At 38.9% G+C, this 24,741-nt stretch overlaps 1 long non-coding RNA gene across 1 annotated transcript; it reads left to right on the top strand.

Annotated features, from left to right (window-relative positions):
• Nucleotides 1-13,037: 13,037 nt before the first annotated feature.
• LOC309967267 lies at nt 13,038-17,464 on the top strand. The gene is made up of 3 exons (XR_014326502.1): nt 13,038-13,068; nt 16,075-16,207; nt 17,251-17,464. It is a non-coding gene; the product is annotated as an uncharacterized lncRNA (long non-coding RNA).
• The last annotated feature ends 7,277 nt before the right edge of the window (nt 17,465-24,741 follow it).

The raw sequence follows: 24,741 nt of genomic DNA, 5'->3' as shown, positions 1-24,741 counted from the left end.
AATGAATTCAGAATTCTCAAGTTGGTTGAGCCATTGTACCAGTGAGCTTTGCTTCAGGCACCCTGGATATTGCCACATGAGAACTACATTTCATTTGTTCTCAGATGTTTGCAGCTGAAGGGCCACATTTTAGGGCTGAAATTTCTGACACACAACCAACCTCACCAGCTTCTACTGCCCATAAAAAATATGCATCAGAATTTGCTAGAATTTGTTGCAAGATTGACCTTCTGTTTCATGAGTTCATGATAATGTAAAGCCTGGTTTTATCCACTGTCCAGGTAAAATAATAAATTCGTGTTATTACCTAATTGTAAACAAAGATAATTAACAGGTCAGGGGAGGAACTGTGGATCATTAGAGAATATTTGTGAGAACTTCTACTAGATATTGTGAGAAACAGGAGAAAAAAATGCTGTAGTTTACAGTGAAAGTCACTGGCCTTCAAATTCATTATTATCAGAAAGTCTGAAATCAAATAGTATGAGTTCTATTCTCTGCCATTGACATTGGAGAATCAACTGTAGTAGAATTAGCTGAAGAGACTTGCAGATCATCTGGGCAGCCCCTTCGCACCTCGCTTACCTCACTCTTTTTCAGAAACAAAGAGGTTAAGTGATTGATGAAGGCCTTCAAGCTTCCCACATCTGCTCTCTTTCCCCAGCAAGTGCACGTGTCAGTATCCTCACATGTTCTCCTTTTCTCCTCTCCCATTTCTAGAAAGAAGTGTCTTTGCTCAGGTGTTAAGTTTAAGACTGATACCACCCCCGTGCCTTGACTCCATCCTTTCCTGAATCCAGAGGACGGCTCTGGGGTCTTCTTCCTACAATGACCTTTATTCCTTCCTTTATTTAACTTCTCTCTCACTTCCCATAAAAGGAAATCAAACTGCCCTGCATCCAAACCTCCCATCAGCTTGGTGATTTTTGGAAAATGTTTTGAACATCTTATTAGGGAAAATACACACACACACACACACACACACACACACACACACACACACACACACACGTAGAGAATAATGAGCCCCATTCATGCAACACTCAACTTCAACAATCCCTGACTCCTGGCCAATCTCGTTTCATCTCTACCTCCACCCATTGCCTCCATATCAGAGTATTTTGAAACAGATTCCAGATATTAAATCATCTCTAGGATTCATCACTAAAATGAAAGAACTCTTTCATTAAACATGACAGCAATGTCATTCTCACACTTTAAAATTAACAGTAATACTTTAATAACTATCAAATATCCAGTTAGTGTTTGAATTTCCTCAATTGTCTTGGATAATTTTTTAACAGTGTTTGAATCAAGATTCAGATAAGACCATCCTTTGCAATTAGTTGATGTATCTCTTGTCTCCTCCCCCTCCCCCGTCCCCCCCCCCCCCCGCATTTCTGTAACTTATTTGTTGAAAAATCTGTGTATTTGTTATGTGGAGTTTCCCACAGTCTGGATTGTGCCGAAGACATCCTGTCATGTCGTTTAGCAGGTTCTGACCCCTATGATTCCTACAAATTGGTAGTTGTATCTAGAGGCTTGATCAGATTCAAATTTTATATTTTTGCAAGAAATACCTTCCAGACAGTGTTCTGCACCTCAGTTAGGGGGTGGATAATGGCTGAGTTTCTCTTGTGACATTGGAGTCAATTGACCAGACCCAGCGGCCCACACACCACGGGGGGGCAGAAGCAGTGGCAGCAACCTGCTCTGGGTCCAGGCAATTAGGGGTACATTGCCTGCAGTAACTTGCTTCCTAAAGAGGGTTTAAACAGCAATATAACTAAGTAAAAGCTGGAACACTTTTTATTATTACCGAGACCACTAATTTTAAGTAATATCTCTGAAAAATCTTCAGCTGGACTAAGTTATAAACAATTGCTGCGGTTACTGTTGAGTTTTAATAATATATATGTAAACATAAATTAGCACATTTTAATTACCTATCCTTTCATAAACATTTTCTCCTACATGGAAGTTAGTTTGCAGAAATCCAGTTTCACACTTGGTCTTAACGCACAGGACTGGGTGGAATGTTTCCATTTTAAGGATAATTTCCTAAGCTTTTGGGAGCTCTGGGTGTAGTCTGTGACTTTGGTCCCTTTGAGGCTACATAGTCTTGTTTAATTCCAAACTCCAATAATATATCATAATCATTGTCAAGAGGAACGCACAGAATGCACGTTACTTTACTTCTCAAGTGATCATTTTGTGTGACAACTTGATGTTATTCACATGCTGTTTGTTTTTTGAATTTAACTTCATTTGTTCTTAAATTTAAAAGACAATAGCGTGTGAATTGCAAGGTATAAGAGTTTTGTTTGGTAAATGCAAATTTTAGTTCATACATCAAATTTTACTGTATTTGATTTACATGTTTAAAATTGGAATTCTTTCTTTTTCATTGTTAATTTTTATAAACTAAAGAACATATTTGTATAGGAAGGCAGGGCAAACCCTTTATTCTTTCCCTTTATTTACTAGTTTTCAAAATAACGAGTTGGTTCCCTAACATCCTCCAAAGGTAAGGAATTCGTTTTTGTTTTTGTTTTTATGAACTCATCGATCTAAATGTATTTGATGTGTCTTGCAACACATTAAATCAATGGCAATCAGATTGCAATTATTACCCTTATGGCTGCCTCAAATGCCCATGTGTGGCTAGTGTGGAGGTCTCTTCAGGTTAGCTCCTGAGTCCTTTTGATACAACCTTAAGAGTCTTTGGTAGCTTTTTGCTTTTTGGTCTAAAGTGTTTCAGGCACATTTTGTACTTTCCCTTTTCCTCGCGCGGCATCAGTCATTTCTACAAAGAGTGCTGGTTTCTTTTAGTGTGAAATAGTGTTTAAATGCAGTCATCTGAGCGCTAATGGCGCTCATTTTCAGTGGCGAGTGCTAGGGAAACAAAAAAAGGTAAAATGTACAATAAATTAATACAGATACTTCCAAGTCAAATTCGGATTCCAAGATTTTTACTTGCCACCTTCCATACTACATCTCTAACTTCCAATGAAAATTCCAGTTCTCGGTAATGCCAACCTAAATATGGATTTGCTTTATTACGCAATTCATGCCCAATAATCTCAGAAGAGCAGTACCAATTCTACCACCCCCCACTCTGATTACTGTAAACATTTAAAAGCTTTTTCATGATTACTTTTGTCTATAGGATCTCTTCAACTAGGGATGTGCAGTCATATTATTGTGTTTTAAAGTCACTTGAAAATTTTCCTCTTTTTAAAATTGTGTCAGCGTGATGCCTATTTAGGTTCATTTGTTTCATTTGGCTTTAGATTACAGATTGCTTTTTAACATTTAATTTTGGTTTACCATTATGTAAACTATTTACATCGTTCCCAGATGAATTCTACAGAGTAAGGTATATTCAAAGAAGTCTATCTTCTCCTACTTCCTCCCCCCTCACCCTTACGTGTCCTCTTTAAAACATTCTGGTTTATTCTTCCATTTGTAGTATAAGCAAATATTGGTCTGTGTTTCCATTTGTTAATAATTACAAATAGAAACAATAGCTTATGATACACACTATTCTACACCTTGGGCATGTTTCTTAAGTTCTCTCGTACTGTCGTTGCTAAGATAAGGGTAATGATACCTATGTTGAGAGTCTCCACGTGCATTAAATGAAATCATGTCTATGAAGGGCTCACAACAGCTCCCGGCACACATGAATTGTTGGCTTTCCCCTCTCTCTGAACTCTCAGTCCAAATCCTCCCCATATGTAAAGGACCTCCTCTAAGAGGCCGGCTCCACCTCATACCTACAAATTTTGTGAAAGTTCCAACAACATTTTTCACCTTCTGCCTTTCTCCTTAATGATTTCTCTTACAATCATTGAGAAATACACAAAATTTCCTCAAAACCTAAGGACACAAAAAACAGATATTAAATTCATGGCATGTTTTTAGAGTTTACTTTACTTTCCCTGAACATATGTATATATAAATTGGAGTAAAGTATCTTTGAAAATCAGACCTTCTTTTTAACTTAAAGCATTCAGAGGAGCAGGGATCCCAACTTCGGCTTCCTCAACTTCTTAAGTAACACTTGTTTTATTGGTCAAATTCTCTGACATGGTGGAGCACAGAATGACTTCTCTTTTTGTCTTTAACGCTTACAAGCTTAAAGTCGGTTTAATCTATCCTTATCACTGCTTTTATAAACTAATTCCTCTAAAAGCTAGTTATGATGAGGAGGAAAAGGCAAATTCTAAAACAAAGTCTACTTTCTTTTTCTCAGCAAGTGTCTCTTTCTCTCTCTTTTTTTTTTTTTTTTTTTTTTTTTGCGGTACGCGGGCCTCTCACTGTTGTGGCCTCTCCCATTGCGGAGCACAGGCTCCGGACGCGCAGGCTCAGCGGCCATGGCTCACGGGCCCAGCCGCTCCGCGGCGTGTGGGATCCTCCCACACCGGGGCGCAAACCCGTGTCCCCTGCATGGGCAGGCGGACTCTCAACCACTGCGCCACCAGGGAAGCCCCTCCTTCTCTATTTTGAAATGAGGAGACACAGTTGAAACGTGATCATTTCATCCATCCATCCATCCAACCATTTATTCAATCATTCCTTCACCAATCACTCAGAATTGCTCCACTCGGTAGAAAGAAAATCAGCGTTGGGCTCACACATCTAACATGAAAATGACATTCTGCCTCTTGCTAGCTGTGTGATCTTGGAAAATCTACTTAACCCCTCTGAGCCTCAGTATTCTGAAGTGAACTATCAGATGGACAACACCTTCCTTTGCGTTGCGTGGCCAACCTGCAAATAAATGTATGGAGGGCAGCAAATGTATCTTCCTCTCAAAATAAGGTGTGAGCCTAGACAAGAAAAACGTTTGTCTGGGTCACTGTTTAGTGCCATTTGGTTTGGCTGATGATTTTGTCCTGCCTAGAGTAGGAGCAATGTAGACTATGGAGCTGGGGAAGGCCTTAGACTTCATCCTGTTCCACTTGCTTATTTAATAGATGAGAACATTTGGGTCCCGACAGGGTAAAAGAGACTTGCCTTAAAATCAGATCTGCTAAACTGTAATGCATTATATTGTTTGCGCTTTTATTTTTCACTTTATCCTTTCCTTCTTATTTCACAATAAAAATGAGTACCTTTACTTATTTATCTTTAGAAAATTACCTTTCTTTGACATTCAATATTAAAGAAAGGATATCTACTTTCTAATCTACTTTTTTCTTCTTACAGTATATCTTGGGATATTGAAAATATCCCACTTTTACAAATAAATCAATAAATTTAAAGAAATGCCAATCTAAATCTCCAAAATATACTTTATAGAACTTTCTAAGTAAATTATAAAGATTATATGGAGGAATGAAAGAATAGAGATAGGCAAGACATTTTACAAAGAGGAATGAGGAGAAACTTTTTCTACAGGTACCAGAATATAATATAAAACTATAGTAAATATAATTATGTGGTTTGGGCATGGAAATGAAAAAATAGATCAATAGAATAGACTAGGTTCCAGAAAGAGACCATGCCTATAATAAAAATGACACTTTAAATCAGTGGGAAAATCATTTAATAAATGATATTGGGATAACTGGGTCACACACGGATAAAAATTCAGAATTCTACCTTATATACATAGTCTACACACAAAAACATAGACAATATACTGTTAAAAATAAAGAAAAAAATCAGTCCTATACGTATGTAATGAATATTGCAATCCCATGTGCGTTTAAAGTAGCGTGTATATATATGTACACGTGTGTGTGTGTATGTGTGTGTGTGTGTGTAATGTCAAGGAAAGAATCATCAGAGTATAGGGAAGAGGTTAAGAGAAACGTATTTTTTAATCTCTATATCTGTATTTTTAATATTTCAAACTTTTCTATTATTTTTGTAATTATAAAAGAAACAGTCCAAAGTACAAAAAACACTTCACTGAGTTGTACATTTTCTAAAAATTTCTGGCTAATTGTATGTGTGTGTGTGCATTTTGTAAACCAAATCCCATATGAAATTAAGTAAGGGAACTATTATTTTTTGGAAAGCTAGAGTGTTTCCATTCAAAAAAGTGACAATCCTCCCCATATCTCTCCGGGTCTTAGGTTTAGGAACTGGCATACCTGGTTTTCTTTAATGGTGTTTATTTCTATTTACCCTTGATATCTGGGGGACCTGACGTAGACTAACCATGTCATGCTGACTTCTGAAAGGTGGGGTCTGTCATGGACTCTGTTACTTGCTTCTGCTTAAGCTTTTGTTGAAGAAACTTTTCCGCAGCTGAAATGAAGTTTGAAGACTAGAAAACGAGTTTTTTCCATGTGACCTAGTGGAACATGGGATAATGAGGTTCTGATGTATAAATATATTCATTTTCTGTGATGCTATATGGGTACACTGGTATGGGTAAAGAACCAGGATAGGTTAAATACATATAATAAATAAAAACGATAGGAAACACTTACAGGTGGAAGACTTTTTAAACATGCTTTCTGTGTATGAACTCACTTAATCTTCACAATAACACTCAAGTTGTTTTATTTATGGGGAAACTACAGCACAGAGAGGTTGGAAAATTGCCCACAGTCAGAGAGCGGCTAGGTGTTGGTGCTAGAACTATGGTCCAGGCAGTTTTCTCCCTGAGTCTGTCCTCTAGCTACAGCCAATCATGCAGTGGATATTCTTGCATACGTTTTCTTGTATCCACATGTACAAGCTTTCCCTAAGTGTGGAATTCTTGGTCCTAGTGTGGGTTTGAAATCTCAGGGGTTTTCAGGGTGAAATTCAAAATTGGCCCCTGGATAGGGAAGGCAAGGAGAGATCAAAGAAAGAGGCAGAGGACCCAGATTGGTAGGTGGCAGGTTGAATAAGCAAGGGAACTTACCTGCCAGGCTTGACTTGAGTGGCCACAAGATGAGTAGGTCTCCACACCCACCTGCCAGAACCTCAGGAGTTTATATAGAGAGGCCTTAACGGGGTTCAGGCACGTATCCGGTCTGGACGATCTCAACAAAACATTACTCTCAAGGCCGCTTCCTTCAAAAGGCTATTAGTGAGAAACCGTGGGCAGAACCGCATTCCACGGCGTGGGGGGAGAGCCAGGAACCTCTAATTGCCTGGGTCCAGCTCTCTGGTCAACCATCTTCTCTGTGACCTTCTCCAACACCTCGGTCAGACTTAGTCATCTGCAACTTTCCTAGATATTGCCTATTTCTCCACATCCTTTCTAACACTTTAAAACAACTTTTCATATTGGTCAGTCTGATGTGTGTGAAAAGGTAGACTCTTGTGTTTTTAATTTTCATTCCATTTACAACCAGAGAGGTTGAAATGTTTTAATTTTTTTTATAGATGGGTAAAATTTTATTTTTATATTCCAAGTACTAAGCCATATATTCCATGTAAATATCCCTGGGCTCTTTGTTCTGTTGCTTTGGTCTATTTCCCTAGCCCTGCACAAATACACATTCTCATAGTCACATGAGATTTTCTTACTGTTTTTTCTCCTCTCACTCTTTTTCCTCTTTCTCCTCCTCCTTTTTCTAGAACATCTTGCATCTTATAGGACAAATCCTTCACCACTTTCTTCTTCAAAATAGAATTGACTATTGGTGGCATTTTAGCTCTCTCATATAAACAGTGAGATGAAATTATCAAGTTCCAGAAAATAAACCTGTTGCATTGAGTATATGGATTAACTTGGGAGAATGGATATGCTAGTTCTGTCCAGCAAGCACTTTCTGCAAATGTTGGAAGCTCTAATTACGTTAGCTGCTGAATCTTAACGTGTAGTGAATTTTACTGGCTTCTCAGGAGCTGGTTGCCCAAAGAGACTAACAACTTCTAAAGTAACTACACATGGTCATGGCCCCTGTCAGATGTCAAGTGCTGTGGTTAAAGTTTTAGAAAATATATTATCGATAAATAAATTTACAATAATAAATTTCTCAATATTTATTATTGTTGTTTTAATAAATATTGAGCCAAATCTGTAACGTTTAGAGTAATGCGACCAAAGGAAGGTAAACCTCAGCTGACTTCGTCTGCATCCAGCTGCCCAGGCTCATGGATTAAGGTCACTTTAAAGCAAATTGTTGTTCAATTTTGCAATTTCATTCTTACTTGACAAGTATAAACTGATAAATAAAATGTCAAGCCCTGAAGTCTGCTTTGCAGTCAAAAAAGAGCTGTGCTGGGAATTGGTGACAGTCGTGATAGTCTAGACTCTGTGACATGGGCGTGCCTGTGCCTTGGTTTTCTCTGTGTTGTTCAAGTTCACATCTAATGAAATGCCTTCCCTTCCATAACACGTCCGCTCACGTGCTCTCTCAGCTTTTCTCCAGCTCCAAAACTTGGTGACTCTGGGTCTGACCCGGCATGAGGAATAAGAAATGAATGGCCCTGGCTCCTAGTTTAAAGTGGAAAATCGTTAAACTTTTATGTGAACCTGACTTGATGGCATGCAACTCACAAAAACATTAGAAAGAATAATTGGCGCTCTCTTCTCCCAGAAGCAAAGGGCAGATTTTAGTAGACAAGAGAGATTTGGATACAAATACCAAATACTGAATATCTGTGTTCAAGGTCTGCTTCCGTCACATCCATATCATATGACTTTAGACAAATCACTTAATGTCCTTTTATTTTCCTATCTGTAAACCAAAGGAATTATATTATGTGATTTAAACTCAGCATCTAAAGACTAAAAAAATTAAAATTCGCAGTTATTTTGTATGAAGTGCAGATAAAATTTGGGCAGCATATTAGGGTTAGCTGATAGAATGGGGAAAAGATCTAACTATATTGAGAAAACCACAAAATACTTCATATTATAATTAAAGCAAGTTGTTAGGTAATTTCGCATATGCTGGGGTATTACTTTCAAGCCCTCCTCCAACTGTAAAAATATATCTTAAATTCTTAAGATTATAATAGATATCTATAAAATCAATTTGTTCAAGAGCCTTTCAATTGTATTGCTTAGGTTTGCTGGGACATTTTGAATATATATAGTTCATGTGGAAATTATTTAAAATCATAAGGTAGACCCTTGTCAGCCTCACATAGTTTATCTGTGGCTCTGCTTAGAAGCTGGGGTGTGGATTCTATGACTACTATAGGCCCCTGCATGTCCCGGGAATATGTGGGTAATTGGTTTTAACAGTGCTTAAACAGCACATGGTTTGAGTATAGAATAGGCAGAATTTGACCCCAGGAAGACAGGCATAATGTTAATTTTTAAAAAATAAGAGCACTTGAAGAAAGCCAGAAATAAATCCAGAGTTACTATAAACAAAGCAGAGAGAGGTTTACTCATCACAGGGAAAAGTCGGGCTCATTAAAGAAGGTAATTATTACCTCTGACATACAGAACTGTGTGCTGCTTTAAATTAAGATTCTTAACGAGGCATTTCATTGTGTGTCCTTAGCTGAGAGTTTTAAAGAGGAAGTCTTTCTTCCAAAGTCGTGGGGAATGGAGCTATGCTCGAGAGTTTCACTGGAGGAGAATATTTCAGGAACGAACAGTTCAGGAATACAAAATACACAAAACTGTATACACACAATTTCAGAACAGATTGCTGGTGTGCCGAATGCCCATCCAAGCCATGTGCTTATAAGAGGAAAATGTAAACTTTGCCACATGCTAATGATATGCTAATGAGTATTCGTGTTAGATGACAAGATCATGGTCTTTGTTCCTTTTCTGCTAATGTAATGAATAAGCTTGAATAAGCACTTTTAAGAGAAAGTTGTAAACGTTTACATTTTCCCCCATTTTTATTAGTTTCTGTTTATGTCACTTCTCTTGCTCAACAAATGTCTTTTTTTCTTTCTGTGCTGTATTGCTTATAGGATTTGGGCTGCACTTCATTTTATTTGAGATTTTTAAGACTCTCATCTTCTCACAAGGGAAGCATTTGTCTTGATCACCAAAAAGAAATTCTTTATACCTGTCTCTAAGCAGTCCCTTTATCAAAAAGCTTATACTGAACACCAATATCTAACTGCATATTATACTCATACACACAAATGTGTTACGTTTTAAGAAAATGAATGGATTTTCAGTTGAATACACTTATTTAAAAAGTTACTGTTTGGGCTTCCCTGGTGGCGCAGTGGTTGAGAGTCCGCCTGGCGATGCAGGGGACGCGGGTTCGTGCCCCGGTCCGGGAAGATCCCACATGCCGTGGAGCGGCTGGGCCCGTGAGCCATGGCCGCTGAGCCTGCGTGTCCGGAGCCTGTGCTCCGCAGTGGGAGAGGCCACAACAGTTAGAGGCCCGCGTACCGCAAAAACAAAACAAAACAAAAAGTTACTGTTTATGGCTCTGCTTTCCAAAATTTAAAAAATACCTCACCACACCACACTGCTGTGGTAGGAAATGAAGTGGGGTGCTGCGTTCTCTCCCTATTTCCCAGAATGTAGCTAAATTCTGGAAAACCTATTGCCCATTAATATGATTTCCCTAAGGACTTTTTATCTGTTCCATCTAAGAGTAAGTGATAGTAGAGCAATTTTGTAACCTCATTTTCTCTTTCTATCAGACACATGACAACGTCTGCCAAGCACCCAGGAGGTATACTAGTCCAAGACAGAATCTATGGTCTGTACCTACTATAGAAAAAACAAGGCTAAATCTTTCTAAACTTCAGCACATGGGAGCATTTGAGTGTGACCCATAATATTACTACCTGGTTAAAATTCATTTCCAGCTAAATCATAAAGTCCTACTGTTAGTCACATGCATCTCACCATGGGGTTTTTAAAGTTGGTTCATGTCCTTGGTAAGTGTTCAAAATGTTCTCTCAAGTCAGATATTCTGTGACATGAACTGTTCTGTCAGTGGTGCTGACCTAGCCTTTGTCAGTTTCTATCATGATGTCATGCTTAAAATATGTTTAGTCTGTTTTAAAAATAAATACATCATTTTCTGTTTTTTCTTTTTTTTTACAGGCTATCTTTCCAGTCTTGGCAACTGGTGCAGCCTTTTTTCTTCTGTTTTTCTCTCTGTGTCATCTATAGATTATAGAAGAGATGTCCTACCATTGGCTGTTTCAATCAACCCAGTACATTCTCCCCATACACTCCACGTCATTTAAAATGGAAATTCAGGGTATAAAATTTCTATTAAATATTTAACTTATTAGGGAACTTGGAGTTATATATTCACATTAAAAATATTCAGAAGTTTTTCAAGTACAAATGAAATAAACTCATATATACACTATCTATGTCCAATATCTCAATTATTTGATTTTTATTTAAGAGTTTAAGTCTATTCACATATCATCCACTCACTTAAAGGGAGTCATTACATTAATCAGTGGCTACATCTTCAATTCTCAATTTTGTGTGGGCACCGAGAGACCACAGCCTCGGAGAAAGCATGTTTCTGATATGTATCTTCAAGAATATTCCATTTAAATGCATATTAATAATCATTTCATTAAATTGCAATGTTCAGTCACGGAGAGATTTTATTGAACTTTCTCATTCTCTCCCCAGTTATCATATCCTTAATCTAAATCATACCCTCATTTAAATCGTATGTCAATGCCTTTCAGGTCACTTTTCTCACCTATGATTTGAAAGGGTTGTATGTGTCCTTTTCATATTTTGGTATTATTGAGAGGATTTCTTTGACAACGTGCCTTTATAGTCATGGTTATAGCTGTAAAAGCTAAGAGTTTTGGGGGCTCTAAACATATTCTAATTCTAACCTGTAGGTGAGAGTATGGAAATTCTAAGGAGTTTAATATCAATCAGTCATCAAAATGAGTACACAGTTTTATCAGTAGTTTAAGTGAAAAAAGAAAAACATGACCTGAATTTCATGATCCTGCAACTTCTGACTTATTGCAATAAAATAAGTCTGGAACCACGACAAAATATCTAAATTATTTAATACAATCAAATGTGCTCTTTCAATCTTTAATCTTCAAGAGATCCTTTAAAAGCCTTGGTATTGGGCTTCCCTGGTGGCGCAGTGGTTGAGCGTCCACCTGTCAATGCAGGGGACCCGGGTTCGTGCCCCGGTCCGGGAAGATCCCACATGCCGCGGAGCGGCTGGGCCCGTGAGCCATGGCCGCTGAGCCTGCGCGTCCGGAGCCTGTGCTCCGCAACGGGAGGGGCCACAACAGTGAGAGGCCCGCGTACCGCCAAAAAACCAAAAAAAAAGCTTTGGTTTTACCTTTTTGTCACTTCTCAAGCACAAGCTTTTGATTACTTATGTGAAGTTTGAGACAATCCAAGATAAATTCCCCAAGATGTCTCCAAAATCCCCTTCACAGGTAATTGTCCTCGAATTAGGCAACGGCCACCCCCTCATCCCCCAGAAAAGGCAGCCAGAGCTCATGCCGCACTTTTGCTCTGGATCTCATCTCTTTAAATCCTTTCAGGTCCTCATCTACATTTTCATCTTAACCGTCCATGAAACCCCTCTCTCTTTAAACATGTTCCGTTTCCATTACCCTGAAAACCATACCAAACCCATTACTTAATATTGCTACCGCGCATTACCATTGCGGGTGCCATTATTTTCCTTCCTTCTTTTCTTGCCAAATTTTAAAATGTCCATAACTCATTGGTTTATTGATTCATTCATCCTTAGATATACTTTATTAAAGATGTTTATCGGACATGGATATTGTGCTAAGGTGGTGGAGAAAAACCTGTGTATGTCACTTGCTGTGCCCGCCACCAAGACACACTTAGTACTTAGCCTGTAGTAAATGCTAAACAAACACGTGTTCTTCTATCCATCCCCCTCCTTTTCTGTCCACATTCGCCAGTTGTCTTCCTATTTATTTAAATTTATTGTTTTGGAGACAAAGTCATTCTTTCTTTAAATAAATGCCATGTATACAAAAGATGGGTGGTTAAAATTTTTTTCAGGCATAATCGTACCATCTTAATTCAACTGTTTATTTTTTTTATCGTTCTCTCCAGGAGTTACTTACCTGTATGCATAATCCCTTGTCACAGGTTTATATTGAAGTCTTTGTGGCCTTATATTCACACATGCTGGCTTTTGCTCTAACATTTCCAAAAACTCAAAGAGGATAGTGTAAAACATAGAATGAAAGGTAAGTGAAATTCTTTCACTCTGAGGTATCATCCCAATATCTTAGGGACCATGATTTTATGTATTTCCCTATGCACGTATACATATAATTTCATATGGATTGAATATTGTTTAAAACGATCAAAGGTTTAAAAATCATACCTATAATATTTGAAGACATTGTAAAAATAAACATTTCAAGGAATCAAACCTGTATTAAGTTCTCCCACTGGGTTGCCACTTTAGTTCTACGTGGCTGCTTCTAAGTCTTTTTCAACAAAATACATATATGAGTAAATATCCAAATATGTAACTTTAGCAACATAACTAGGATTCTGTAGCTCACTTAATATAACTTAATGTCTTGAACATGATACCGTATCAGTGCTTCTCTATTTACCTCATTCAGTGTTTTTTAATTAAAAAAATTTTTTAACTAAACAATACATGTGTATATATATTTTCAAGAGCATCTGCTTGAAAATAAAAACAGCAGTTGACAACCCCACCCACTCTTAACTACTCTAAGAAACTGTTTTTGGACATTTCTTCTGCATTAAAATTTGTTTTTCAAAATAATATTTGTGTATTGCCATTTTTAGACTTTCTTATTTTAGACATTATTTAGACAGTGATTTCTTACAGCAGAAAGATGCAATTTATCTTTTCTATGGAGCTCCATAACCCCCTTCATCTTCTTCCACTTGCGTATCTGCTATATTTCAATCACAATTTTTGTGTTAATTCACTAGTCACTGTGTATATGACTGTAGGCATATTGTTTACAGCTAAGTAATGCAGAGTACGACCATGACATTCCCTTTCCTGTACTGCTCAGGCAGTTAATAATTGCCTTATTTTGTATTATTTTCTTAATTTCCCTTTACGCTTATTATTAATTTATCTTCAGATTCTCTGATAAGACTGTCACATCCCTATAAATATGGTGATGTTTTCCTTGGAGATATCCACCTCTATTTTCCCTGGTGACCTAAGCTTTTAATAATATGTTTTCATTGGGTTCTTTTTCATTCATTGAGTTGAGTGTTTCATGGACCCTTCAATCTGGTATTGATGTTTTGGGTTATTTTTTGTGCTGAGAAATTTGTTTGTATTATTTCTTTGAAGGATTTTTTTCTTTCTGATTTTGTTGTTCTCTCTTTCTATAACTCAGATTGATTCTTTCTTATACAATTTTTCATTTTTGAGTATGTTTGTTCTACCTTCTCAGGAAGTTCTTCAATTTTATCTTCTAGTCCTTAAATTGAATTTTTAACTTCTCTTACACAATTTATTAATAATTGTATAATTATTAATTTCCAAGGGCTATTGTTTTATGAACAACCCTTTTGCTTAATAATATCCTTCTTTGTTTCATAAATCTTCTCTTACTTTCTCATTTTTTTTTAGGCTATCAATTTCAGGATTTTTGTTTGTTTCTTAGTTTTCCCTTTCTCTCTTATTAGTCTTATTTTTTCTGAGTTTCCTTTCTCTATCTCCTTTAATCTTTGTCTTTCTTGTTGGAGGTTTTAAAAAATGTTTTATATCTCTGGCTCTCTGTTTATATTGAAAATGAGGCAGTGATGCACTAACAAGGAGGTCTGGATATGTGAGCAGGCAGATGTATTGGGGCAACCTTTGGGTTGGGGCCTTCCAAGAGCCAGTCTCTATAGGAATTTTTTCTTGGATTGGGGGATTTTCCCAGAAGGATACCCTCCACTCTGTTGACTGTGAGGCCGGGGAAAAGACGGTGTAGAAGAGAGTTTGATGTTAGTTTGGCTGCAGGGCTCTGAGAGCCAGACAAGGGAAGAGGAGTGTGGGCTCAGAGTCTAGTACTCACTTTCACTGTCCCCCTTCTTGGTGTTTCAATCTGATGGTCAACCGTGTCTTATGTCTGTGAACCCAGAGCATCTCTTGTTTAAAATATTTGTATAGTAAACCTCCCATGTCCTGTAGGGTGGCAGAGATGTAGTGACCTGTCTGAATCAGATGGGAGAGGTTACCTGGGGTGTAGTTACTACTTATACAGATCAAGCTCGTTGTTCTTATCCCCATCCTGTGTCCTTGCCTTCATATGTACCAGCTGCCTCCAGTTTTTGAGATATTCGGAGATTGTCTGGTGAAAATTACCTTGTTTCCTGCTGGCCCTTAAGTTGAGTGGAGTTTTTTTTTTTTTTTTTTCGGTACACGGGCCTCTCACTGCTGTGGCCTCTCCCGTTGCAGAGCACAGGCTCCAGACGTGCAGGCTCAGCGGCCATGGCTCACGGGCCCAGCTGCTCTGCGGCATGTGGGATCTTCCCGGACCGGGGCACAAACACGCGTCCCCTGCATCGGCAGGCGGACTCTCAACCACTGCACCACCAGGGAAGCCCTGAGTGGAGTTTTGATAATGACCTGTAGAGAAAATTTTGTAGTTTCATTGAGATCCAAGACTTCCACATTCCTTAGCCTCACTGCTGCGATTGGTTTTAGTCTTCTTGTTTTTTTAGCAGAAGGTATGACACAAGCACCAAAGGAAAAATACAAAAATAGAATATAAATAAACCTACCAGAAATAATACATCTTGTTCAGTAGTGTTTTAATAAGTCAAGAGCATAAGAAAATAAGTAATTATATAAATAAAATTTATTATTTTAAAATTGCATTGAAATGGCTGACAAAAGAAATTCCATAAGACAATACCCCCAAACCTTAGCAGAGGCAGGAGGACTGCAAATTACTCCCATAGGGTAGGGATGGCCAGGCCTATCAGTGTTGTGAACACTGAATTGGTTGTAGATTTAATGAAGGGAATCTACTGTTTGATTTTTTTAAATGTCAACATAAGGAGAACAAATATGGGGCACGTTTCACATGCCATCTATACCTGCCTGAAATATTGGAGCATTATTGCCCTGAGTGTGTTTGCATTCTTTAGTTGTTTCTCTTTGAGGTGTTTCTCAAGAAAAGAATGCTTCTTAGGTGCTAAACGAATATTTCATAACCCAGTAAAGACACTATTCAGCATGCTTCCTTTCTCCTTAGCAGGTGTCGCCTGGATATCTCTGTCCAATATTTGGAGGAAGACTTCTGGGAAATGGCTGGCAGTTCACAATGTCTATTGAAGCAAATAAACTCTGTAAAATGAGAGATTTGCAAGAATCCTTAAAATTTCTGCAGTGTGAGTTTATTCCCAGGATCAACTCATATCACCTCTCACGCTAACCAACTTGCCACAGCCCGGGTGATGGTTTTCTCGGGATGACATGGCGGTGGGGCCTTCTTCAGTGACTCTAGAAACATCGTGTAGGAAACATTTGGCAGCCTCAAGAGGCGGTCTTACTGACCGTGGCCATTTCACAATTTTTAAATCAAAATCATTCTTCATATATATTATGCCCAGGGTGTTATTTTTCTTAACAACATCAGGAAACTGAAGGATTAGCTTTAGGATAGATCCTGAACGGTCTTGCTTTTGCTATGATTTAAATCTGAAAAGAAGTCATAGACTAAACTAAACCCTGCTTTAAATAATTTCCTCAAAAATACAGAAAAGCATTTTTTACTTCTGCATTTCTCTGCACACGACCCTCTATCTGACGGTCAGAGGGACTGAACAGATATCAACAAGAAATGGAGGTGATCAAGAAAGGAGAGGCACGTATACTAATTTCTGCAATTATCAATTTGTCCAATATTGTAGATCGATAAGGGAGCGATGGGTTTAAGCTTTGGCAGTCTTTTGCCTCCTGTCCCCTGGCAAATTCTGTGATATTGACAAGATCGGGCATGTTCAGGGTGCTTTGGCTGTAGACCAAATTCTGTAATTTTGGAGTTGGATCAGCAGTAACAGGTTGTCAGATTAGCATCTGATGCTGATGAGAACATCCTGGTGAAATATGCAGTAGGAGACCACATACGTCTGAGAGAGGGGCTCGGAACACTCTTTCCTGAGGAATTCAACCTCCTATCGGTAGAGGTAAAGTGGATATAAGAAAAATGCCATGGGTGTGGAGAAAATGAGGGAAGGTCATATATTTCAAAAAAGAATATTGTTTACAAGGAGTGTTAATAGGTTTCAGGGGAAATGTTCATTTTTTTTTCTCCTAGATGAAATAGCTACTGTAAGTTTTTAATGGTTAGTCATTCATTCCTGAATTTTTATATTAAGCATTTTATATTACTTTATTGACCTAACTTTTATGCTCTTCTTCATTTTGACAGTAAAGAATGACCAGGCAATACTCTTTGAAAATTGGAGACCATTTGCACCTGCTCTCTGTTGAGGAAAGTGAATAATAGGGCACCCTCAAGGAATTTCGAAGGCATCACTCAACAGAAACTTTTGTGTCCGAAGAAAACTAGATCATTTCATCATGGTAGGCATAGTGATATGTTTGCTTTAATAAAATGCCATATTTCTGCCTTTAATCTCTTGTCAACCAGCTATTAAAAAGCCCCAAAGTGCATGCGTGCAGCACATGTAAACACTTGTGGTTTTGAGGTTACCACAGAACATACTAATAAAGCATGTAATTTGTGTTTTGTGCACAGACTGTAATAATTTATTGAGTGGTAGAAAGAAGCTAGAGAAGGATTTTCTCTAACTGTAGCCAGCAAGTCGATTTAATTTTAGGGCTCTACGCAGAGGTGCATGCAGACACATGTTCATGCAATGAAATCATGTGTAAAAAGCATCAGAAAGCCTCCAGAACAAAAGTGGGGCAAAATGGAAATTAGTTTCACACACACTGAATGCATTCTATCAAGTGTTCTCATGCTTGTTCCTTCAAGCTAATCAGCTGGGAGGGTGGGTATTCTTTCCCAAAGAGATGTGTGTGCCTGTGTATTACACACTGATAGTACGACAGAATGTAGATTAAGTTAATTCAAGTAAATTAAGATAAATCATCGTGGCAATCACTTTTTCAACTTCATGAACGTGCTCTCCATAGCCCCTGTGGATTAGTTTTGCTCCTTTATTTTTCTAGGGAATAACAAAATGTGGAAAGGTCAAATCAGTTTTACAGGGTCATGGAAGAGCTAATGGTCTGAGTACAGCTTCTACCATGTTTCTTGGAGCAGCTGATTTCTCTGTTTATGCAAGATCCTTATAAGTGAGGATTGCATCTTACTCATTTTCATGAAACTTCTTCCCTCATGAAATACATTGCACACAACACACAAGAAATGCAGATCATTTGAATGGAAACGCCTTGAAAGGGAAGAAATGAGAACCTTTACTGTACACATGCCAATGTCTGGAAAATTTTGTGAAATTCTGTAGTTTGGGACTAAAACCAGACTTTATGCAAACAAAAACATGTTCGGTTTAGAGAAAATGTCTGTGCCCAGAGGAAATGGGTCTTAGGAACCCTGTGTTTATTCCAAAAAATACCACACCTGTCACCTGGAAAGCAAATCACCATTCTCTATGCTTTTCTTTCCTCTTAAAATGTATATACTGGGCTTCCCTGGTGGTGCATTGGTTGGGAGTCCACCTGCCAATGCAGGAGACATGGGTTCGAGCCCTGGTCTGGGAGGATCCCACATGCCGCGGAGCAGCTAGGCCCGTGTGCCACAATTACTGAGCCTGCGCTCTAGAGCCCACGAGCCACAACTCCTGAAGCCCACGCACCTAGAGCCCGTGCTTCGCAACAAGAGAAGCCACAGCAATGAGAAGCCCGTGCACCGCAACGAAGAGTAGCCCCCGCTTGCCACAACTAGAGGAAGTCCACGTGCAGCAACGAAGACCTAACGCAGCCAAAAATAAAAATAAATAAAATAAAAATAAATTAATTTTAAAAATAAAAATATATACATATATTAGTTTTCAGTGCAGACAGATCTTTTGTGGTTCTAGAGCTTCGGAATTTGAGGCCAAATTAAAACGAATCCTTTGTACCACCTTTAAGCCATAATCCACTTCTTCCTTTGGTACATATACTTATCTAATAAACCAGCTCCCATGGACAACTAAGGATTGAAGAGCTTCCTTGGCCATGGGAAAGCATAGAGGCATTTTGCAAATCTGTAAGGAGACAATAGCAGTGTGTGCCTGAGAGCCATTCTGTTTAAAGCAGAATTGAAATTGCACTGATCAAACCTGGGAAGCAGTTTTCTACAAGGGACTCAGCCAGTTTTCTACCTCATGAGAAGGAAACCATGATCCTAGTGGCCATTCTAATCCTTTCTGTGGTCTGAACTTCTTTACTCTTTGATCATTTGCTCACATAATAAAGACATACAGAGAAAGGAGAGGGGAAGGAAAAAGAAAAAAGAAAGGAGATAAGTAGAAAACCCCATCTTTCAAATGTTTATCTTATGCGTGTTGGCTGGTAGTGTTTTGTTTTGTAGCAACAGTAGCTCTGAAGTCAACGTTCATCAAACGCCAGGATTGATAAAAGTTATGATTTGGAAGATTTTTGATTGGCATAAAACGTAACAGATAAAAAATTAGAGATTAGTTATTTAATCTCTAGCTGAATTAAAACAAGCTTAATTGGGGCTTTTTTGCTTCACATCCTTTTTGGTGTTTATCTGTGGGTTTCTAAACCCTGTGTGGATGTCAAGGCATCTTTCATGAAGCGCCTTTTAACTGAGCCGGTTTCTTTTAACACACCCTCTGAGGGGAGGAGGGACTAACAGAGTCAAAACAAAGGTAGCCCCCAGCTCATGTTTAAATCTGTAGCTCTGTAAGTTTGCAAAGGTTCATTCACCTCAAACGTACCTAATTTTATTTTATTTTATTTTTTTCCTAATTTTATTTTAATATAATGATCGAAACAGCTATCGAAAGGTTTTAGATAAAAATGGGCAGATATAAAGAATAATAACAAAAACTGAATCAATGTAGTACACCAGGTGTAGACTGTACTCTAAAATAGTTCAAAAATCAAATCGGTATCCGCTACTATCTTTTTTTAGGGCTTTCATCTTTATTTATTTATTTATTTTAAAATGAAAGTATTATACACAAAGGCTATAATTCCTATTTAAAGTGGTTAATTCAAAATAACTTCATGATTGCAATTAGAACCATAACTGATACCAAAACACACAGCATTGACATCACAGGATATAATCCAAGTTGAACTCACTAAATCTACTGGTATCTACCTATGTGTAAGGCCTGTTAAAAACCAGATAATTTTCCTCAATATGAAGAATGAAGGAAAGACAATACTTTTTCTTTTTTTATTCCCACAGAGCATATATACGTATCTTTATATTGAGATCTATAACAAACTGAAGAGTGAAAATCTAGAGCTAAGAAAAAGTGTCACAAATTCAGGTTCCAAAGGAGTTGGATAATGTCAGTGGCTGGTCAATATCCTGAGCAATCATTGAACCTTTATAAGAACTTGTGGATTCTGTACTTCAGGTCACAGTCCTCCATGATTTAAGATTAAGTAGCTACAAAAAACATTTAGATGTAGATTCAGACACATCTGGACTAGATTTTGCTGAGTGAGACCTCTGGAATAAAATTACTAGCTGTTTCTTTCAAAATATAATTTACATTTGCTCAACTTTATTTGGTGTTTGCATTTCATATTTGAAATAATCATTAGCTCTGAATGAGCATTAAAGAAATTATTCTAGGGTCTGTTAATTTTGGAGCCTGACTGGCTCAAAATATCCATACATTCAAGTGCAAGCTGTCTTAAATTCTGATATGTAAAAAACTTCATGCATTCATTTGTTAGTTCGTTCCTCCACGTGCCTTTGGTAGGGTCTAAATAAATATTTGCTGGATGGAAGGATGAATGAATGAATGTGAGTGACTTTCCACACATCTGGGGTGTATCTCCCACTTACGAAATAATCATTAACTCTGAATGAACATTAAAGAAAAATCACTCTAGACTGGTGATCACGTAGTAAATGAAACATTAAATTTCTGGCATGCATGGAGAGTTCTTTCTAATGATGAAATTTCATAAATAATATATATGCCTTTCACACTGTACTCCAAGACAATTGGGGAAATTTGTTCTTCTCCTTTACCAGGAACAAGCTGTGATGCCTTTGAGATCAGTACCGGCACAGGGGCTGTTATCAAGGTTTGCTGCTACTCTGCCACATTTTCTTACTCGCCCATCATGACTTTGTTGGGCGTATCTCAGCTATAACCTCAAACAAAGATTTCTACTTAGCATTGACAAGGTGAAACCCAAGTAGCATATATTCATCGATGGTTTTTCCCGGAGCATTCTTCTGGCAAGAAATGTCAACAATTTAGCACATGACAGTGACCATCTGTGTACAGATGTCTATAAGCGGCATTTGTAGTTCCTCTCTTTCAGATTAGATTAAGGATGACCGTGAAGAAAGGGGAGAAAACAACCTTTCTCTGTAGCATCTAGCACTACTTCCTCTATATTTTTCTGATAGAGTAGTAGCAGGTACTATGGCTGTTTCTTGAAATCACACTTTATTTTTCAAACAAGGACATTTGGTACCTGAAACGCCTCTAGGAGTTTATTTCACTGACTTGCATCTCCAAGAGGAAGGAATTCAGATGAAGTGGGACCCAAGGTTCAGGCACGCGAGGCAGACTCAGGAGTATCCTTGGTTGCAGGAGGTATTGAAGGGTCTTCCTAACAGTGTTCACCTTCAAGGTGGGAGAAATCAAAGCACCGAAGCTGGAGCCAGAGAAAATGCTTCATGGTCAGAAAGGGTGATTCTGAGATCAGAGGAGGATTCGTCACCCATATCACCCCCTGGTCCGGCCCTGGGAGATCATGCCTGAATGTGAGGGAAGGAGCTATGAGAGAGGAAAAAAAAACCAGAAACAAATGTTTCTGTTTTGCAGGAACACAGCTGCATGGCTGTAAGGGTCCTATAGCCGGTGATCACATGGTCACAGGATGTCCCAGGTAGAGAAAGCTCAGCTCATAGGTGGCTCCTCAGAGGCCCTCGAGAACCCATCCCTGACTTGTGGCTGTGGACAGTTTCAGGTTATACAAAGGTAGTGCCGGGAAACAACCATTAGCAGCATCAATCACAAGACGAAAACCAGGTTGGCAGCCCCAGGAAGCTGGAGCGGAGTGTGACAACAGCCAGTTCTTAAGCACTGACTCTATGCCTGGAAATGTTCTAAGTGCTTCACCTGTAGGAACCCTTGTATTCCTCAAAACAACTCTGTGAGTTAGATCTTTTTAGTATTCCCATTTTACAGACAAGACGGTGGAGGCACAGAGAGGTTAAGTAACTTGACCAATGTCACACAGCAAAAAGTGGCAGAGCCACTGTTTTAATTTGGATTGAAGAGGAAAGTGAAGGATTTTTCTAGAACCTGAGAAACATTTGAGGTGGGTGGGAAGGAGGGATTTTACTTTCAAGTGGCATCGGGAGTACTGAAATAGCCAGGAAAAGTGGGAAAACTTTTTTTTTTTTTAGTCCTAGGTTAATGTGGCCTGAAAACATTCCTCTGGAAGCAATGGAGCAGCAAATACCTTTCTCATATGCACTGCCTGCGAGAGTGGCGCTTGAATTAGTTCCAACAGAACTGGAGAGGAGGAGAGGAGAGGCACACGTCTGAAATGCCCATCACGAGTCAGGCGCTGGCCCAGGTGTGTTACCACGCATCCTATGCTCACAGCAATCCTTCCATGGATCACTTCCATTTCTATTCTGTAGTTTAGGAAACACGCTCAGAGAAGCCAAGCAAATTTCCCAAAGTTCCACAGCCACAAAGTTGCAGAAAGGGGATTCAAAATGCAGGCCTGGGACTTCCCTGGCAGTCCAGTGGTTAAGACTCTGTGCTTCCACTGCAGGGGGCATAGGTTCGATCCCTGGTCGGGGAACTAAGATCCTGCATGCTGCATGGCGTGGCCGAAAAACAAAACAAAACAAAATGCAGGTCTGACGAGTTCCAAAGGCCATGGTCTTTTCAGAATCTTATACTGCTCCGCCCCAGAGAAGAGATATAGCAGAAAAGAAAAAAAATGTGAACTTAAAGCATCTTTCATGTTAAAAACAATTTGCCATCCATAGCAAATATTAAATTATTCAATTGCTCATTCACTTGAATTAAACATTCCTCAAATTCAAAAAGAGTCATGTACCAAAATGTTCATTGCAGCTCTATTTACAATAGCCCGGAGATGGAAACAACCTAAGTGCCCGTCATCGGATGAATGGATAAAGAAGATGTGGCACATATATACAATGGAATATTACTCAGCCATAAAAAGAAATGAAATTGAGCTATTTGTAATGAGGTGGATAGACCTAGAGTCTGTCATACAGAGTGAAGTAAGTCAGAAAGAAAAAGACAAATACCGTATGCTAACACATATATATGGAATTTAAGAAAAAAAATGTCATGAAGAACCTAGGGGTAAAGCAGGAATAAAGACGCAGACCTCCTAGAGAACGGACTTGAGGTTATGGGGAGGGGGAAGGGTGAGCTGTGACAGGGCGAGAGAGAGTCATGGGCATATACACACTAACAAACGTAGTAAGGTAGATAGCTAGTGGGAAGCAGCCGCATGGCACAGGGATATTGACTCGGTGCTTTGTGACAGCCTGGAGGGGTGGGATAGGGAGGGTGGGAGGGAGGGAGACGCAACAGGGAAGACATATGGGAACATATGTTTATGTATGACTGATTCACTTTGTTATAAAGCAGAAACTAACACACCATTGTAAAGCAATTATACCCCAATAAAGATGTTAAAAAAAAAAAAATTCCTCAGAACACAATTGAGAGAGATCCTGTTCATCTATTAACAATTCCAAGGAAACAAGAGCAATGTTGCAAGGGACTCAGTCCTTAACTGGAGGTTCTAACTAAATGCATCTCTGCTGCTTTTGAGTAGTAGGAGGAGAAGTACTGAACGCCTGAACTTGCTTCAGTGCTTAGGAAGCACTTTGAAAACAGGACTGTAACAACTTTGTACAAACGGGTAGAGTTAGTCAAAACCTCAGATGCACAAAGGATACTACCAGATTCACCCAAGCAGTGATTTCCCCAAATGTTTATATTAAGTAAATGGCCCGCTTCTGCTCTAAAATGTTTCTCCCATGCCTCTCCCTCAGCCCACATGCTACGTTAAACCTCAGGTATGATAGTGTGGTGAGCGGCCCCTGATTTTAATGAGTTATATATGGAAAGTTGCTTGGAAATCAAATCCATTGTCTCACAAAATAGTTGTTATAAAGATGGCTACATCTTATTTTATTTTTTTAAATTACCATTTCTTATTTATTTATTTTGGCTGCGTTGGGTCTTCATTGCTGCGCACAGGCTTTCTCTAGTTGCGGCGAGCGGGGGCTACTCTTCGTTGCGGTGCACAGGCTTCTCATTGCGGTGGCTTCTCTTGTTGCGGAGCACGGGCTCTAGGCGCGCGGGCTTCAGTAGTTGTGGCATGCGGGCTCAGTAGTTGTGGCTCGCGGGCTCAGTAGTTGTGGCACGCGGGCTCTAGAGCGCAGGCTCAGTAGTTGTGGCGCACGGGCTTAGTTGCTCCGCGGCATGTGGGATCTTCCCAGACCAGGGATCGAACCCGTCTCCCCTGCATTGGCAGGTGGATTCCCAACCACTGCGCCACCAGGGAAGTCTGGAAGATGGCCAGATTTTTAAATTCGTCCACTTAACCTATCTGGCAGATTCAGAGAGCAGACCAGAGGAGTCTGGAGAGGGAGAGAATATAAGTCTGGTGTCATAAGAACAGGGTTTTGAATTGTTGAGTAAAGGGACAGTACCTC

The sequence above is a fragment of the Leucopleurus acutus genome (genome assembly GCF_964270905.1).
Source record: "Leucopleurus acutus genome assembly, chromosome: 10".
Lineage (NCBI taxonomy): Eukaryota > Metazoa > Chordata > Mammalia > Artiodactyla > Delphinidae > Leucopleurus > Leucopleurus acutus.
This window is presented reverse-complemented; position numbering and strand designations above follow the sequence as displayed.